This window comes from Chiloscyllium plagiosum, unplaced genomic scaffold (assembly GCF_037043375.1).
Source record: "Chiloscyllium plagiosum isolate Xiang-an unplaced genomic scaffold, Cpla_swu_hap1 HiC_scaffold_26, whole genome shotgun sequence".
Lineage (NCBI taxonomy): Eukaryota > Metazoa > Chordata > Chondrichthyes > Orectolobiformes > Hemiscylliidae > Chiloscyllium > Chiloscyllium plagiosum.
The window spans coordinates 8,231,117-8,251,400 of NW_028270164.1; the positions used below are offsets into that span (position 1 = coordinate 8,231,117).

Consider the following 20,284-nt stretch of genomic DNA (forward strand, 5'->3'; position numbering starts at 1 on the left):
ACCATTCAGAAAGGCCAGCTCCTGAACTTTGGACTCTGGGATGATAAGTCGTGGCTGGTGAATGGTACAATATTTTGTAACTGCTGTGTTGGTGGAGTTCATCAAAGTGAAGGATATTGAGGTTTTGTCAGAACACTGCATACTTATTACTTTTCCACGTCTTATTTCTTCAATTCTTATCATTCCATTCTGCCTGGAACTCTTCCCAAATGAAGAGTGATTATGGGATCCACTGTAGAAATGAGTAAAATGAAGTGATATGAATCAGAGATGACTGATCAGTGAGAAATTGACCTGTCCGAAGTATAAAAATCATGTTATTCTAGTCAACTAGTCTTGATTGTGTCAAAAATTATCAAATCTCTGCGAGCCCAAATGGGCTTGATAGGTATAGACCTAATTAGTCACCCCATACTGACTTTCTCATCCTTCTTACAAATCCCTCATTGACATCACCCTTCTCCTACTCTGAACCCTCAGTATTCTTCCAACCTTTGAACTCCTGTGAATCCAGTGCTTTTTTTTCTCTGAAGGAGCAACACTCCAAAATCTTGAACTTCCAAATAAACCTGTTAAACTGTGACCTGGTGTTGTATTCTTTTTCTCTGTCACCGACATCTGTCCCTTCAGCTGTGAAGGCTCTAAGCTCTGGGACTGCCTCCTCCTTCAAATCTAACTCATCTCCCGAGCTTTTCAGGAGTCCTGTGCTGTACTGCCCTTGAGAGAGCTGTCAAACCACTGCCTTGAAGAGAGCTGAGATACTCACTGAATGTATTTAAGGGAAAGTGAAAGGTTTACCATAATCTGCCAATCTTGAGCAATATACAGACCAGGCCAGGAAAGGATAGTAGACATTGGTGAACTAGATGCATTTTTACAACTATCCATTTATTTTACAGTCACCAATAACAAGACTGACTTTTTAGTCCAAAGTTTATTCAAGTAAGCTTAAGTTTGTCAGATGCTGCTGTGGTAGGATTTGAACCAATGCCCCCACACTATTAGACATAGCCTGTACATTCCAAGCCTAGTAATATTATCTCTATGCTTGATTTTTACCTCATGGTCATATTCTGTCTTGTATTGACTCTAATACCTTGGAGTGTTTTATTTAGTATAAAGGTGTCATGTAAATACAAGTTATTACTGAATCAAAACTAAATGGCATAGGTGTTATAGTGCCTCACAACACCAGGGACCCAGGTTCGATTCCAGCCCCGGGTGACTGTCTGTGTGGAGTTTGCACATTCTCCCTGTGTCTGCGTGGGTTTGCTCTGGTTTCCTCCCACAGTCCAAAGGTGTGCAGGATTGGCCATGCTAAATTTGCAAAATCCTGCACCCTCACCTCCATCCAAGGCCCCAAAGGGTCCTTCCACATCCATCAAAATTTCACCTGCACGTCCACCAATGTCACTTATTGCATCCATTGCTCCCGATGCGGTCTCCTCTACACTGGGGAGACTAGACACCTTCTCGCAGAGTGCTTTCGAGAATATCTCCAGGACACCCGCACCAATCAACCCTACCGCCCAGTGGCCCAACATTTCAACTCCCCCTCCCACTCTGCCGACGACATGGAGGTCCTGGGCCGCATCCACCGCTATTCCCTCACCACCTGATGCCTGGAGGAAGAACGCCTCATCTTCCGCCTCGGAACACTTCAACCCCAGGGCATCAATGTGGACTTCACCAGTTTCATCATTTCCCCTCCCCCCACCTTACCCCAGTTCCACACTTCCAGCTCAGCACCGTCCTCATGACCTGCCTTACCTGCCAATCTCCCTTCCCACCTACCCACTCCACCCTCCCCTCTGACCTATCACTTTCATCCCCACCCCCATCCACCTATTGTATTCTTTGTTACCTTCTCCCCAGCCCCACCCCCTCCCATTTATCTCTCCACCCTGGAGGCTCCCTGCCTCCATTCCTGATGAAGGGCTTTTGCCCGAAACGTCGATTTTCCTGCTCCTCAGATGCTGTCTGATTTGCTGTGCTTTTCCAGCACCACTCCAACCTCGACTCATGCTAAATTGCCCATATTAGACAATAGACAATAGACAATAGACAATAGGTGCAGGAGTAGGCCATTCTGCCCTTCGAGCCTGCACCACCATTCAATATGATGATGGCTGATCATCCTTAATCAGTATCCTTATCTCCATAACCCTTGATTCCACAATCCTTGAGAGCTCTATCCAACACTTTCTTAAATGAATCCAGAGACTGGGCCTCCACTGCCTTCTGGGGCAGAGTATTCCACACAGCCTCCACTCTCTGGGTGAAGAAGTTTCTCCTCATCTCTGTCCTAAATGGTCTACCCCGTATTTTTTTTTATAATATATTTTTATTAAGAAAAAATAGATTTTTAAATATTACAACAAATACAAAACAATGCAATTCAAAACAGTACAAAAATAGAACTAAACTAAACCCAAATAATAAAAAAAAATAACATTATAAAAAAACCTAAACTAGCTATTTAACTAACTAAATAAATACCTAACAACAAACAAATAAACAGTAATAACTCAGCCCAGCCAAACAAAACACTCACACATTCACAGTTCCTCCTCCCTGGATATTGGACTCATGAAACACAATCGTTATGGCGATATAAAAGCCCTTGTTAGTGTGGCAGATAAATCTGTGTCCAGGTATTTCAAAAAGGGTTGCCATGTCTTGTAAAAATTCTCAGTTTTGTGATGTACCATATTTGTGAGATAATCCAGGGGAATATGCTCCATAACAATCTTCCGCCAACCCGACAGGCCTGGGGGGTTTTCTGATATCCAACCTAGCAAGATATTCTTCCTGGCACAGAACATAAGAATATTGAAATGTTTTGCCTTATGCGAGTCTGCAGGAAATACAATGGGTAGGCCCGAAAGGAGCGAAATAGGGTCCTTCTCCACCCCACACCTAAAATCCTCTCCATTGCACCCACGACAACACTCCAATATGTTTGAAGCCTGTCACAAGACCAAAGACAATGGGTAAGAGTACTCGTACAGACCTTGCACTTGGGGCATGCTGAAGATATCCCTGGTTTAAATTTTGATAAACGGTCTGGGGCTAAGTGGACCCTGTGGAGAATCTTCTACTGTAAAGCATGAGTCCTATTGCAAATTGATATCTTCCTTGCATTCTCCCAAATATCCTCCCATGCCTCTGAAGAAACTTCAACACCCAGCTCTCTTTCCCACATCTTGCAGAGTCGATCAGACTCATCTGAGGTGGCACTCCCCAATTGGTGATATAGAGTACTGACAGAAAGTGTACTCTTAGCGCTTAGTACCCCTCTTTCTATGTCAGATTTGTAGGGATCAGTCAAAAGTGTGGTATTTTTTTGAATAAAATCCCTAACTTGAAAAAAGCGAAAGAGGTCTCTATTAGATAACCCGTACTTCCGTACTAACTGATCGAAGGACATCATTACATCTCCCTCAAATAAATCACCCATGCAAGATATACCCCTAGCTGCCCAACGTTTAAATCCTGAATCTATCATACTTGGTTGAAAACTCGGCATACCCACTAAAGGTGTAAACAAAGATGTTTTGCCAATATTACCTTCCCTCTGCCAAATTGCCCTCCATGCTTTAACAGTATTGATGACTATTGGGTTATGGCAATATTCCCTAACTGTTCTCACCTTGTCCAAAAACAGCAAACTGGTAAGGGGGCACCTTGCCTGGGAGACTTTGATTTTGGATTAGTGGTGCTGGAAGAGCACAGCAGTTCAGGCAGCATCCGAGGAGCAGCAAAATCAACGTTTCGTGCAAAAGCCCTTCATCAGCCATTCCTGATGAAGGGCTTTTGCCCGAAACGTCGATTTTGCTGCTCCTTGGATGCTGCCTGAACTGCTGTGCTCTTCCAGCACCACTAATCCAAAATCTGGTTTCAAGCATCTGCAGTCATTGTTTTTACCTGGGAGACTTCGATATCTAGCCATATTGAAAGAGGGTCCCCACAAACCCAATCATTTACGTAGGTCAAAGCAAGCTTAATTGGTAATTTTTAATGTCCGGAAGGTCTACTCCCCCCAATCTATGAGGCAACTGCAGTTTGGCTAATTTAATGAGGGGCCGTTTACAGTGCCAGATAAAGGAGCTGAACCAACTGTTCAGTCTCCTGAGTGTTTGTTTATTGAAAATCAGGGGGAGCATCCGTATAGGGTATAGCAAACGAGGGAGAATATTCACCTTAATAAGCGCTATCTGACCCAACCATGAGACTGGAAGTGCCTCCCATCTTTGGAGAAATCGTTTAATTTTTTCAAATAATTGAGTAAAATTGGCTTTGAACAGTCAATACAGAACTGGAGTAATGAATATGCCCAAATACACAAAACCCCCCTGTGACCACCTAAATGGGAATCTATAGTCACTCTCAAGAGCCAACTCTTTCATAAGACCACCCATAGGCATAGTCTCTGATTTAGCAAAATTAATCTTATATCCTGAAAAAGCACCAAACGCATGAATGCATTGTATCAGGCGAGATACTGAAACTGCTGGATTTGTCAAGAAAATTAGAACATCATCTGCATACAGCGAGATCTTATGTAATTTTGACCCCACTTCTGGAGCTGTTATATTGAGATCCCCACGAAAGGCCTCTGCCAATGGTTCAATCACCAACGTAAAAAGTAATGGTGAAAGGGGACAGCCCTGTTGGCTGCCCCTAGAAATATTAAAATTGCTTGATCGTACCCCGTTGGTAATGACCGCAGCGAGAGGTACACTGTAGAGAACCTTTACCCATCTTATGAAAACTTCGCCCAGACCAAACCGGTCTAGAGTATAGAAAAGGTACGGCCACTCAACTCTGTCAAATGCCTTCTCTGCATCTAAAGAAATCACCAATCCCTGTATTGACTGCTGTTGGCATGCTTGAATTATGTTAAGCAGCCTCCTAACATTATTGGAGGATCTGCGACCCTTTATGAAGCCCGTCTGATCCTCTTTAATAATAGAAGGTAACACAGTCTCCAGCCTTAATGCAAGAGTCTTAGAGAGGATCTTAAAGTCCACATTTAAGAGCGAGATGGGCCTGTATGAAGCACAGTCTTCCGGATCCTTCCCTTTTTTAAGGATAAGTGAATTATTGGCCCCTCTCAGAGATGATGGGAGACAAAGATGACTGTATGAATCATTAACATATTCAGCATCGGGCCTGACAGTATACTTATAAATTCCTTATAGAATTCACTGGGAAGTCCATCAGGACCGGGCGCCTTTCCACTCTGAAGCTGCCTCACAGCTTCCTGCACTTCTTGCTCTGATAATGGGGCATTGAGAAAGGACTGTTGCTCGGGAGTCACACCCGGGAGCTTCAGATCTCTAAAAAAGGATTCCATTTTGGCCTGCCCTCCACACAATTCTCAGACTGTTATAATTTAGAGTAAAATCTCTGGAACGCCACATTAATCTTTTTAGAATCGCATGTTAGGTTCCAAGACCCTTTCCTAATCGCTGTAGTGGTTTGTGGGGCACTTCTCTTTCTGGCAAGGTATGCTAAGTATTTGCCTGGCTTGTCACCATGCTCGTATAACCTTTGCTTTGCAAAAGCCAGCTCCTTCTTTGCCGTCTGCGTGAGCATGGAATTTAGTGCAGACCGCAGTGCCGTAATCCTCTGTAGTTTGACCAACGAGGGTCTGTCAAAATAGGCCTTCTCGGCTGCCTTCAACCGTGCTTCAAGGAGACGTTGCTGCTCACCCTTCTGCTGCTTCCTACTTGTGGAATATGAAATAACTAATCCTCTGGCATAAGCTTTGGCAGTTTCCCAGAGAACAGATGAGCTATCAACCGAGCCTATGTTGATGTCTAGGAATACCCGAAATTCCCTACAGAAATACTCCACAAACTTGCTGTCCATGAGAATAAAGAGGTCCATTCGCCAGTACCTTGAATCCACTGTAACATCCTTAATTTTAACCATGAGGTACACTGGAGCATGATCAGAGATGGCAATATTATCAATCATACAGGATGCCCCCAGATCCAGGGTTACCGCAGGGGTTAGAAAAAATCAATCCTCGTGTGACACCTATGCGGATTGGAGAAAAACGTGAAATTCCTACCTGTAGGGTGGAGACACCTCCAGACGTCCACCAATCCTAATTCCCCACACAGACCCAATAACTGTTTAGTTTGTGCAGAGGGTATCGAGGGACCTTTAGGTAACCTGTCTACTGTGGGCTCCATGAGGCAGTTAAAATCTCCCCCTATAATGATGTGCTGAGACTTAAGGCTTATCAGTTTAGAAAAAGCATCTACCAAGAATTTAAGAGGATGAGCTGGGGGACAATAAACATTTAAAATGCCATATTCTTCCCCATTTATCAAGGCTTTAAGAATTACAAACCTCCCGTATGTGTCTTTAACACATTCCAACCATTTAAATTAGAGATTTTTCCTTACCAATATAGCCAATCCCCTACTTCTGGTATTAAACGATGAAAAATAAACTCGGTCAAAGCCATTCTGCTGTAATTTCAGATGCTCCTTGTCATCCAAATGGGTCTCCTGTAACAAAGCAATATCCACCTTCTCCTTTCTAAGACTCAAGAGTACCTTCTTGCTCTTAATTGGTGAGTGACTTCCCTTGATATTCCAGATACACCATTTAATCAAATCATTAGCCATAATCTTCTGCAATTACATTTAGATTCTAGAGAGGAGGAACCCGAACCACAAATTGCTGAGCCTTAGTGTCGCATGATCCATCAAATATAAAAACTACATAAACTAAAATCACTACATTTAACAAACATACAAAATTATTAAAAATAAAAAAACAACAAAAACCAGAAAACAAACCAACAAAAAAAGCGCCAATAGCGCTGAGTAGGGGAACTCACCCCTGCCCGGAGGGCGCAACTACCCGTCCCGAACTGCCCATAAATAGGCATCTAACCATCTCAACCACCTTCACTTCTCCCAACTAGAGCCGCATTGCAAGCACAAGCTAAAAAGAATAAACATGCCATAGAATATCAATATGAATAAAAAAAACATTATTTTATAAAAAAAAGGGAATAAATACTCCATCCATCCTTTGGTATGTCCTAACTTAGAAATTTAAAATGTACATCTTAACCACTGCCAGACATAGTTTGAACCAAATCAATAGAGGTAAAAAAAGGGGAAAAACAAAGCTCCAACTGGATTTCCTCTATTTCTTTTACAGAATGATAAACGCATACCCAAGCAACGATATTTATACATACTACAATTGTTTAACTTAGGTTAGTTTGTCCACAATGTCTCTTGCCTTCTCCGATGTGCCAAAGAGATGCATGGATCCATCTAAGGTGATCCGAAGCACTGCCGGATATCTCAGGGAGTACTGAATCTCAAGCTCCTTCAATCTTCTCTTGACGCCATCATACAATTTTCGTTTCTGGATCACTGCCACTGAAAAGTCCTGAAAAAACATGATCTTAGACCCCTTGTAAATTATGGCCTTTGGATCCTTCCCCTGGAATCTGGAAGCCTCCATGACTCTCTCCTTATCACGGTAATGATGGAACCACACCAGGAAAGGACGAGGGCATTGACCCAGACCCGACCTCCGTGCTGTGACCCGGTGAACCCTCTCTATCTTCAATCCTCTCATGCCAGTCTCCAAGTCAAGGAATTTCAGAAGCCAATCTTCAACAAATTCCGCAGGCCGCTCACCTTCCTTACCCTCAGGCAGACCGATGATCCGAATGTTTTTTCTCCTGCCCTGTTTTCAAGATCATCCACTTGGTCACGCAAATTACAAACCTGCGTCTTCATGGCTTGGATCTCTTCCTTGAATGAACTGGCATCAGCTTCCACCACTGTGACCCTGTGCTCCACCTCATCCGTCCTCTTCTCCAGGTCTCCCAGCTGCTGCTCATGCTTCTGCAGCATGAGAGAGACTGGAGCCAACTTATCTTCAATCTGTTTCCCCAACAACTTGCGAGATTTCAAGAGCTGATTCACCAGGTCCTGGAGAGTAATCTTCTCTGAGGCTGCTGCAGGCTGAGCTGCAGGCCTGGCCTCAGATGCTCCTCCTCCCTTTTTAGGCATTTCTGGACAGCTGAAAATACAGGTAAGTCAATTTTTAAATGTTTCTTGGGGCTCCACAATCTTTCTAACACCCCAAGAAATCCTGATGACCTGGGTTGGGTGGGTTAAAGGACTGTCCTGCTCCTGCTGCGATGCGAAGTTCTGCAGTGTGATCTTCTCAGATTGCTGCCATCTTAGATCCCCTCATACCCCGTATTTTTAAGCTGTGTCCTCTGGTTCGGCACTCACCCATCTGTGGAAACATGTTTCCTGCCTCCAGAGTGTCCAATCCTTTAATAATCTTATATGTCTCAATCAGATCCTCTCTCAGCCTTCTAAACTCAAGGGTATACAAGCTCAGTCGCTCCAGTCTTTCAGTTTAAGGTGCTTTAGTCAGAGGGAAATGGGTTGGGCGTGTGTTACTGCTCAGAGGGTCGGTGTGGACTTGTTGGGCCAAAGGGCCTGTTTCCACACTGTAAGTAATCTAAATGTGTTTCCATTGAGTCATGGCTGGCTTCAGACTCTGTGGCCCTGCCTTAGAGTCATAGAGTCATAGAGATGTACAGCATGGAAACAGACCCTTCGATCCAACCTGTCCACGCCGACCAGATATCCCAACCCAATCTAGTCCCAACTGCCAGCACCCAAAATACAGCACCTCGCATTTATCTGAATTAAACTCCATCTGCCACTTCTCAGCCCATTGCCCGTCTGGTCCAGATCCTGTTGTACTCTGAGTAACCCACTTCACTGTCCACTACACCTCCAATTTTGGTGTCATCTGCAAACTTACTAACTGTACCTGATATGCTCGCATCCAAATCATTTATGTAAATGACAAAAAGTAGAGGACCCAGCACCGATCCTTGTGGCACTCCACTGGTCACAGGCCTCCTATGCAATTAAATAATTCAATGCAATGGTGCGATTGCAAAAATGATTCAATCATTGCAAAGTATTATTTATATACATGAGCACTGTAAATCGTGACACTGAACTAGGTGTGGAAGTCTGTGCACAAAGCATCCTGATCCAATACCTAAATAAAACTCCAAAGATACTGCAATGTTATATTAAGGGATTTGGGGGTGGTGCTAAAATCTGTATCTGTGATACATTCCACAATGAGCTTTCCCTTTTTGCTCCCCTGTAGATGCTGGGGTATATATGGTTGCAAGAGGTACAGTTACCTTCTCGGTAATGCGCTCAATTGCCCATGATTGTCGGCAGAACCCGCACAATGTGTGTCTGAAGATTGTTCAACGAGAAAGGTTTTGCAACCCAGCTAGTTCTCTACTCGCTGACAAACCGACTTATCTCCAAGGAAGGAGTTGCCAGGAGATAGAGAAAATCTTTCTTTTGTACACAGCGATTGAGATCGAGAATGCACTGCCTGGAAGCTGATTCAATAACAGCTTACGAAAAAACAATTGATTGGTATTAAAAATGGAGAAAGTTACAGGGATGTGGGGAACAAGCAGGGTTTGGTACAGCCAGCAATAATCTATTGGGCACAATAATTTCTTCCTGACTTGAGGTTTCTATGCTTTACAGCTAAAACCCTTTCCACACCTCACCTGACAACTACACATGCATTTACCAAGAGCAATCTCTCCTCCTCCCTCACCCAGGGTGATCTCATAAACATGGACCAGCCATCCAGCTTGGAATCTTGTTGCCTTACAACAGCTGCTTACATTTATATAGCACCTTTAATTGAGCTAAGCACACCTGAGGCATTTTACAGACATGTTGTCAGACAAAATAATTCCATATTTCTAATCACGATCAGATAAAACCTTGGAAAATAGGAGCCGGAATAGACCATTCAGCCCTTCAAATGGCTCCGCCATTCAATATGATCATGAATGATCATCAAATTCAGTCCACTGCTCCTTTTTTCTCCCTGCAACCTTTGAGCCTTTTAGCATGAGAACTGCATCTAACTCTTTTTTGAAAACATTCAATGTTTTGGCCTCAACCACTCTTTCTGTGACAGAGAATTCCACTCTGAGACACACACACTAAACAACCCCATCACCCTGTGGCCGACCACTTCAACTCCCCCTCCCACCCCACCAAGGACACACAAGTCCTGGGCCTCCTCCACTTCCAAATCCTAGCCAACCGATGACCGGAGAAAGAATGCCTCATCTTCCACCTTGGGACCCTCCAACCTCTTGGAATCAATGTCGATTTCACCAGTTTCCTCATCTCCCCTCCCCCCATCTTATCCCAAATCCAACCCTCCAACTCAGCTCCGCCCTCTTGAACTGTCCTACCTGTCCATCTTCCTTTCCACCTATCCGCTCCACCCTCTGCTCTGACCTATCAGCATCACTCTCCAACTCCATCAACCTATCGTCTTCCCAGCTACCTTCCACCCAGCCCCACCCCCCTCCCATTTATCTCTCAGCTCCCTTGGCACTCCCCTAACTCACAATTCTGATGAAGGGCTTATGCTCAAAACGTCGACTCTCCTGCTCCTCGGATGCTGCCTGACCGGCTGTGCTTTTCCAGCACCACACTCTGATCTCCAGCATCTGCATTCATCACTTTCTCCTACTCTCTGGGTGAAGATATTTCTCCTCATCTCAGTCCTAAACAGTTTCTCCCATTTCCTTAATCTGTGACCCCGAATATCAGCAACATCCTTCCTGCATTTACCTTGTCTAGTCATCTTAGAATTTTATGGTGTTCTGTGTAATCTCTCGAGTCCTTCTAATTTTCTGTGAATATAGTCCTAGGGGGTCCAGTCTTCTTTCATTTATCAGTTCTGCCATCCCAGAAATCAGTCTGGTGAATCTTTGGTTGCACTACCTCATAGAACATAGAACATTACAGTGCAGTATAGGCCCTTTGGCCCTCGATGTTGCGCCAACCTGTGAATCCAATCCGAAGCCCATCTTACCTACACTATTCCATTCTTGTCCATATGCCTATCCAATGACCATTTAAATGCCCTTAAAGTTGGCGAGTCTACTACTGGTGCAGGCAGTGTGTTCCATGACCCTACTACTCTCTGAGTAAAGAAACTGACATCTGTCCTATATCTATCAGCCCTTAATTTAAAGCTATGTCCCCTTGTGTTAGCCATCACCATCCAAGGAAACAGGCTCACACTGTCCACCCTATCTAACCCTCTGATTTTTTTATATGTCTCAGTTATGTTGCCTCTCAACTTTCTTCTCTCTAATAAAAACAGCCTCATGTCCCTCAACCTTTCCTTGTAAGGCCTTCCTTCCATTCCAGGCAACATTCTGGTAAATCTCCTCTGAACTCTTTCCAATGCTTCCACAACCTCCTACAAAGCAGTGAGCAGAACTGTACGCAATACTCCAAGTGTGACCGCACCAGAGTTTTGTACAGCTGCAGCATGACCTTATGGTTCTGAAACTCAGTCACTCTTCTAATACAAGCTAACATACTGTATGCCTACTTAACAACCCTATCAACCTGGATGACAACTTTCAGGGATCTATGGACACCGAGATCTCTCTGTTCACCTACACAACCAAGAATCTTACCATTAGTTCAGTACTCTGCATTCCTGTTACTCCTTCCCAAGTGAATCACCTCACACTTTTCCACATTAAACTCCATTCACCACCTCTCAGCCCAGCTCTGCAGCTTACCTATGTCCCTCTGCAACTGACAACATCCTTCATCATGATCTACAACTCTACCGACTTTCGTGTCTTCTGCAAATTTACGAACCCATCCTTCTACACCATCATCCAGGTCATTTATAAAGATGACAAACAGCAGTGTACCCAAAACAGATCCTTGCAGTACACCACTAGGAATTAAACTCCAGGATGAACATTTCCCATCAACCACCACCCTCAGTCTTCTTTCAGCGAGCCAATTTCTGATCCAAACTGCTAAATCCACCTCAATCCCATGCCTCCGTATTTCGTGCAATAGCCTACCATGGGGAACCTTATCAAATGCTTTACTGAAATCCATATACAGCACATCCACCACTTTACCCTCATCTACCTGTTTGGTCACCTTCATAAAGAACTCACTGAGATTTGTGAGGCACAACCTACCTGTCACAAACCCATGTTAACTTCGCCTAATGAACTTATTCCTTTCTAGATGATTATAAATCCTACCTCTTATATTCCTGTAGACAATGATGATATAAAGATCAAAGCCAAAGTCTTTGCAATCTCCTCCCTGGTTTTCCAGAGAATCCGAGTATAAATCCCATCCAGCCCTATTTTCAAACTTTCCAGGATTGCTAACGCCTCCTCCTTGTAAACCTCAATCCCGTCCAGTCCAGTGGCCTGTATCTCAGTATTCTCCCCTCCGCAGACAGAACATCCTTCCTTCGATAAGGAGACCAAAACTGCCCACAGTACTCCATGTATCATCTTACCAAGGGCCCAGAACAATAGCAGCAGACATCCTTACTCTTGTACTCAAATCCTCTCACCATGAAGGCCCTAACGTACCATTTGCCATCTTCATAGCCTTTTGCAGCATGCTTACTTTCAGTGACATTGTTAAAACTTGCCCCATTTAGTCAACAGAGAGCAGGAATAGATTCCACAAACAACTCTGTACAACAGATCTATATTAATTCCTTAGTTAAATTTTAATGTTGGAAGTTGGGAGATGTGATAGCATGGAATTGGGTTTCCCCACAAGCTGTGGAAGTTTAACCCCATAGTATTGGTCCTTCTCTGCTTCTACACTTGGTTACCAATTGGGTCGGAGGCATCTGAAGGAAGATGGAGGACCAGGCCGTTCTGATTCTAAGGGCCTTGTGGGATTGGGAATTTGTGTGATAAGTGTGGGACCCTGGGGAGGGGTGAGGGGCAGAAGCACATCTGATCCTTCTGGCCCACAAGCAGTGCTGGATTGACTTTCAACATTTTTTATTCACTCATAGGATGAAGGCATCACTGACTAGGCCAGTATTTATTGCTTGTCTCTAATTGCCTTTGAGAAGGTAGTGTTGAGCTGCCTTCTTGATCACTGTAGTCCATGTGCTGTAGGTTGACCCACAGTGCCCTTAGGGAGCGAATTCAAGGAATTTGACCCAGCAACATTAAAGGAACAGAGATATATTTCCAAGTCAGGATGGTGAGTGAGGGACATCAAGGGGAACATGGTGGTGTTCCCTTGTATCAGCTACTGTTGTCCTTCTAGACAGAAAGGGTGGTGAGTTTGGAAAATGCTCTCTAAAGACGTTTGGTGAATTTCGCAGTGCCTCTTGTAGATCATACACATTGTTGATACTGAGTGTCGGTAGTGGAGGGAATGGATGTTTGTGGATATAGTGTCAAACAAGCAGGCTGCTTTGTCCTGGATGATGTCAAGCTTCTTGAGGGTTTTTGGAGCTGTACCCATCCAAACATGTGAGGAATATTCCATCACACTCCTGAATTGTCTCTTGTAGATGATGGACAGGCTTTGGGGAATCAGGAGATGAGTTACATGCTGCAGTATTCCCAGTCTCTGACACAAAGCCACTGTGTTTATGTGATGAGTCCAATTGCGTTTCTGGTCAATGGTAACCCTAAGGATGTTGACAGTGGGGGATTCAGTGATAGTAATACCGTTGAATGTCAAGGGGCAGTGGCTAGAGTGTTTCTTATTGGTGCTGGTCATTATCTGGCATTTGTGTGGCACGAATGTTAATTGCCTCTTGTCGGCCCAAGCCTGGATATTGTTCAGGTCTTGTTGCATTTGAGCACAGACTGCTTCAGTATCTGAGGAAATGGTGAGACACCCTCAGGATGTTGATAGTGGGGGATTCAGTGATGGTAACACCATTGACTGTTAAGAAGAGGTGGTTAGAACATCTCTTATTGGAGATGGTCATTGCCTGGCATTTGTGTGGCGAGAATGGTAGTTGCCACTTTCAGCTCAAGCCTAGGTATGCTTTCCAATGATTCCCTCACCTCACTGCAGCTGCTGTGTTTTCCCAAAGCCTGGGAACCCTAGATAGCTGCATTTAACGCAAATTACATCCATGTTTTCCATCCACATGAAGACATTTCAAGCAGTAACTCTCCAAGGGGGTCAGCTGCCCAGTTCTTGTCCCATTTGAGTAAAACTCAGATGTTTGCAAGTTGGATTCAGCTTCCAGATGGGATCACAAATTGAACCTATTTAAGGTCTCTCGTCCGTAACCAATCCCACCCACTCACTCATTGTTAAAACATCCCCCCCTCATTTAGTCAACTGAGACCAGGAATAGATTCTGCAAACAACATATGGTAATACATGTATCAAATGAGCCAGTTTTAACCAATCGTAATTTTTCAATCGGTTGCTAAGCAGTAAGAGTGTTGCCATTGGTTACGTAAACGCATAGTTTGGAAAAGAATTATTGTTTCTGCTAGCCATGGCCTGCTTTTACAGTTCTGAGGAATTTCTCTGTCAGAGAGTAACAGGGCAAACATTTAAATATGATGCAACGGGAGAGAGAAGCTCTGTGTAATATGAAATGAAACAAAACTTCATTTATATGGGCTTCAAATCATATTGTACAGATACATTTTGTTGCTGTGTGCTATTACTGGGCTTTGTCTATGTTGTGGGGCTTTAATGTTTAAGTAACTGACACATAGAGGCTGAGAGATTCAGATTTAGGTTTAAATTTATTTAATATTGTCACTTGTACCGAGGTACAGTGTAAAGTGTATAATGCAACTCCCTTCCAACCTTCATAAAGTGTTCATTCAAAAGTAACACAGTCCATTTGGCCCTCAGATTTGTCCAGCCCATTCAATTAGCCAATGGCTGTTTGATACTTCAGCTCCATTTACCTGCCTTGGCTTCACTGCACTTAATACACATTAACTTATTGAAAATCTATTGCACTGAAAGTACCCACTCCAGGATTATAGAGTAATAGAGTTATAGAGATGTACAGCATAGAAGCAGACCCTTCGGTCCAACTCGTTCATGCCAACCAGATATCCCAACCCAATATTCCCATCTTCCAGCACCTGACCCATATCCCTCCAAGCCCTTCCTATTCATTTACCCATCCAGGTGCCTTTTAAATGTTGCAATTGTACCAGCCTCCACCACTTCCTCTGGCAGCTCATTCCATACATGTACCACCCTCTGTGTGGAAACGTTGCCTATTACCTGTCTTTTATATATTTCCCTCTCACCCTAAACCTATGCCCTCCAGTTCTGGACTCCCCCACCCCAGTGAAGAGACTTTGTCTATTTATCCTATCCATGCCCCTCATGATTTTATAAACCTCTATAAGCATTCGACGCTCCAGAGAAACAGCCCCAGTCTGTTCAGCCTTTCCCTATAGCTCTAGTCCACCAATCCTGGCAACATACTTGTAAATCTTTTCTGAACCCTTTCATATTTCACAACATCTTTCTGATTGGAAGGCGATGGAGGAAAGTTGAGATAAGAGGATGAAGAAAGTAATTGCATTTACATAGGACCTTTCCCCACCTTAGGCTCTCTCTTTACAATCAATGGAGCACTTCTGAAGTGTCATCACTGTTGTAATGCAGGAAATGCAGCAACTGATTTGCACGCAGCAAGCTCCCAAAATCAGCAATGGGATAAAGACTGGAATCATTGGAAAGCATACCCAAGCTTGAACCAGGCATAAATGTGGCTGGGTCAATCGGGGGAGTTCTTCAAATAGTGTCATGGGATTTTTTACAGATGAGGTTTTGGTTTAATGCCTCATACAAAAGCTGGCACCACAATCCCTACAGTGTAGAACAAGGCCATTCAGCCCATCTAGTCCACACCAACCCTCTGAAGACCATCCACCTACCCACAATCAGGTTCCCACCCTATTGCTCCACATTTCCTATGGCTAACCCACCTAGCCTGCACATCTCAGGACACCATGGGGCAATTTAGCATGGCCAACCCACCTAACCTGCACATCTTTAAACTGTGGGAGGAAATCCACGCAGACACAGAAAGTCACCTGAGGGTAGAATCAAATCCAGGTCCCTGGCGCTGTGAGGCAGCAGTGCTAACTACTGAACCACCATGCCACCTGGAAATGTTCAGAGAAAGTGAGGACTGCAGATGCTGGAGATCAGAGCTGAAAATGTGTTGCTGGAAAAGCGCAGCAGGTCAGGCAGCATCCAAGGAGCAGGAGAATCGACGTTTCGGGCATGAGCCCTTCTTCAGGATTCCTGAAGAAGGGCTCATGCCCGAAACATCGATTCCCTGCTCCTTGGATGCTGCCTGACCTGCTGCACTTTTCCAGCAACACATTTTCAGATCTGGAAATGTTAGCCAACATATGCTTCTCAAACATATGGAGTGATACTTGAACCTAACCCCTTCTCATTCAAAGGGGGAGAATACTGTTCCATTGAGCCAAACAGCCAGGAATCATATTTATTTCTCTTTTGGGAAATAAAGAAGTATAGTGGTAATACATTCCCTCACTTGGGGAAATAGCTCAGCCACAGTCCCTGCTCCAGGTCACTGAGTGAACACTTCTGTTTCAAGGGGAAAAGGCTCTACTGTGATGCCACACACAGTCGAATAGCTGCTGTCACAAACCATGCTGGATTCGCATGCAAGACAATTGGCTAAAGAACGGAAATGAGTCTGGGAGTTGTGGTACTGTGTTCCAGTAGAGGACAGGATCTCCGGAAAAGATGAGGAGGAAAACAGAATTTAGTCTCACTCCAAACTACAAAGTTTTTACAGCACAGAATCAGGCCATTCAGCCCAATTAGTTTGTGCTGGTGTTTGTATTCCATGAGAGTATCCTATGTCTCACCCCATCAGACTATCCTTCCAATCCTTTCTCCCTCATGTGTTTGTCCATCTGCTCCTTAAGCACATCCTTACTGTCTGTATCTCTCATTCCTTTCGGTAGTGAGGCCTACGTTCTAACAGTTCTCAAAGAGGTTTCTCCTAAATTAACTGTTTACTGATTATTTTAGCCTTACAACCTTTAATTTTGTACTTTCCCATGTGAAAACATCTTTGGCACATCTCTGCTAGCCCACTGTTTCATAATCTTAAAGATGCCTTTCAGGTCACCCCTCAGCTTTCTCGTATTCAGTCATCCCTCCTGATTTTAACCTCTCAGTTGCAACCAGGGGATCTTAATCATACATCTTCAGGTTTCCTCAGGAGGCTCTTGTCGCACAGTGGTAATGCCCTTCCTTCTGAGCCAGGTGACCCAGGTTCAAGTCCTAGCTACTCCAGACATATGAAATAGCATCTCCAAAGTGGTTGATTAGAAAATATACATGTTTCCTTCAGCTGGTACACCTTTTCACCCACTCAAACCCTGAGCCACACTCCCATTCAAGATGGTGGCCTAGAAGTACCCAGGTGTGCCTTCTTGAGTGTCTGAATTTTTTACCTCCTGTCATTAGGACCCATCCCATCACCTTTCTAAAGCGACAGGTCTCAGGCTGGATGGTCAGTGGACCATGATGTGAATTCACCTTGTATGTTGCGGCAGCATGGTGGCTCAGTGGTTAGCACTGCTACCTCACAGCACCAGGGACCCAGATTCAATTCCTGCCTTGGGCGACTGTCTGTGTGGAGTTTGTACATTCTCTCTGGGTGCTCCAGATTAATCCAACGATGTGCAGGTTAGGTGAATTGGCTGTGCTACATTGCCCATTTTGATAGGTGCATTAGTCAGGGTAAATGTAGGGGAATAGGTCTGGTTGGGTTACTCTTCGAAGGGTCAGTTGGGCCGAAGGGCCTGTTTCCTTACTGTAGAGAATCTAATCTAATTGTGCCAAAACTATGCATATGAAAACAGAAGAAACGCCAAACCAGACCAAAACATTAACTATTTCTCTCCACAGTTGCTGCGAGCCCTGCGGAGTTTCTCCAGCAATTCCTGGGTTTGTTACAGAGTGATAAGCACTGAAATTGATCACTCAGTTTCTGAAGTCCATTCTGTCATTCAATTAGATTGTGGCTGATCTGGATCTTAAACTCCATCCACCTGACCTTAGAGCCCATGCCTAGGAAAAATATATCCATTAACTTTAGCTTTGAAGTCATGTTTGATCCTTCAGCCTCCAGAGCATTTTCTTTTTGGGAGAGAGTTTCAGATTTCCCCTGCAAAGGTAAAGTCAACAAGACTCTTGCGCCTTTGCTGCAGAATCCTACAGCTGCCAGTCCTCAGCGTTCTGTGAGATACCATATCCCCGAGATTTCATGGCCATTGTTTACAGTCCCTTATTCAGCAGTAAAACCACACAACCTCTCCCTTCATTGCCCTGCTATGTGTATTAGTCCCAGAGGGAGGGCTGAGGAGAGTATTTGCAACATACTTAAATCTTACTGACTAATCTCCTTGTATAAGACACAGGAAAGCATATTCCCTGCACCATAGCAGCTGTGGCACAAGTGTTTGAGGAATACTAAACATTTTAAACAGTCATGTTGCAGTTTTCTTAATTACAGTGATTTCTATAAATCATCAGATACTTACAGCAGTGTCACAGGATCAAGAAAGTGTTGCAAAATTACTTCTAGAATATTCCAAGCAGAAATATTTCTTGAAAAATAAACAGCCACTTACAGACTTTAACGAGTAGAGACTAGGTTTCAGCTAGTTGTGGTTCAGTAATGCTGGATCTTACTGCCTGGAAGCTTCCCTGAGAGAGCATCATAGGAACACATACTTCATGGTCTGATTACAGCACAGATCAGATCAACACTAAGAACTGATGTTAGTCCTGACTCCGCCTCTCCTCAGTCTCTCCACATTCCCCAGGCTGTTTAATCCTGCCTCCTCTCACAGTGCTGCTGCCTGGTTCCACACCAATCCTGCGCAATGTTCCTTTTGGGTCTATTTTTATTTCATCCCCCCCCCCGCCACATTAATACTTTCTCAAAATGTCCGCAATGCTCCCAGTCGCTTGTGCCTCAGGCTGCTTGTTGTCTCTAAGTCAGGCAGAAGCAGCCTCTTTTACTGATCAACACAGACTGAAGGGGGGTCAGAACACGAGCAGCACCTCAGACAGAGGGGACAGTGTCCTCAGCCCCCTCCCGTGTGCTGGCAAAAATGTAGATAGGGTTGTTTGACTCTCAAGACAAGACTCTGTTGTCCTAGCTCATTTTAGCCATGTCCGTGTCTCAGGGACATATTTTCATGAATAACTTTAAAGTTCATCCAAACCTCTGCCATGTTCTAATTCGCAAGAACTCCCATTCACCCATCACTTGTACCCACTCACCATTCCTCCCCCCGCTAGGCCTCATTCGCCTCCTAGTCCCAAGTAGTGCCTCAATTTTACAATTCACATCCTTATTTTTGAATCCCTCCATGGCTTTTTCCTCCACTCTGTTCCAGTCCTACACCTCCCAAGATCTCTGCACCCCTCTCATTCTGACCTCTTGTGCATCACCAGTTTTCACTATTGTGCTCCCTCCTTGGGTGGCGCAGTGGTTAGCACTGCTGCCTCACAGTGCCAGGGACCCACGTTTGATTCCACCCTCAGGCAGCTGCCTGCGTACCATATGCAATTTCTCCCCATGTTTGCACAGGGTTCCTCCAACAGTTCAAAGATGTGTAGGTTTAGTAGATTGGCCATGCTAAATTGCCCCAGACTGTCCAGGGAGGTGCAGGCCAGGTGGATTAGCCATTGAAAATGCAGGGTTACAGGGATGGTGTGGGTATGGAGGGTCAGTGTGGACTTGATAGGCCGAATGGGTCTTGTCTCACACAATAGGGATTCTTTGATTCCTTCCTGGATCCCGAGCTCTTGAATTCCCGCCCTAAACCTTTCTGCTTTTCTCTAACTTTCTGTGAAACACCGTCCAACCAGATTTTAGTCACCTCTCCTAATACTTTCTCATCCAGTTCAGTGTCAATTGTTTCTGTTCAGCGATGTGTCCTGGGTGATTTATCATGTTAAAGGCACTGTATTAGCAAGTGCTGGTTATTAGTGTATAACCAGTGTTTGCTCTGATCTGACTGCCTAACTAGCAATTAATTAACCAATTTGAACTTATTACAAAAAAACCAAAGAACTGGAAATCAGGAACAAAATCAGAAATTGCTGGAGAAACTCAGCATCACCCTCTTCCATTGGGCAAAAAATATAAAAGTTTGAATACACATCTGAACAGGGTGGCACTGTTCAGCGCCAGGCACCCAAGTTCAATTCCCGCCTCAGGCGACTCTCTGTGTGGAGTTTGCACATTCTCCCCGTGTCTGCGTGGGTTTTCACCGGGTGCTCCGGTTTCCTCCCACAGACCAAAGATGTGGAGGTTAGGTGAATTGTCATGCTAATAG

General features: G+C 44.3%; 1 protein-coding gene across 3 annotated transcripts in view; it reads right to left on the bottom strand.

Moving 5' to 3' along the window:
• Window positions 1–18,721, bottom strand: part of LOC122563048 (cyclin-dependent kinase 18-like) — a 150,525-nt gene extending 131,804 nt beyond the window's left edge. For 2 of the 3 annotated variants that reach the window (XM_087973461.1, XM_043716381.2), the window contains exon 1: window positions 18,566–18,721. The gene's annotated coding sequence lies outside the window, so the exon portion shown is untranslated. Of the gene's footprint in view, window positions 1–18,475 lie in introns of all 3 variants that reach the window. The other variant, XM_043716382.2, reaches the window with a different exon arrangement.
• Between the last annotated feature and the right edge of the window lie 1,563 nt (window positions 18,722–20,284).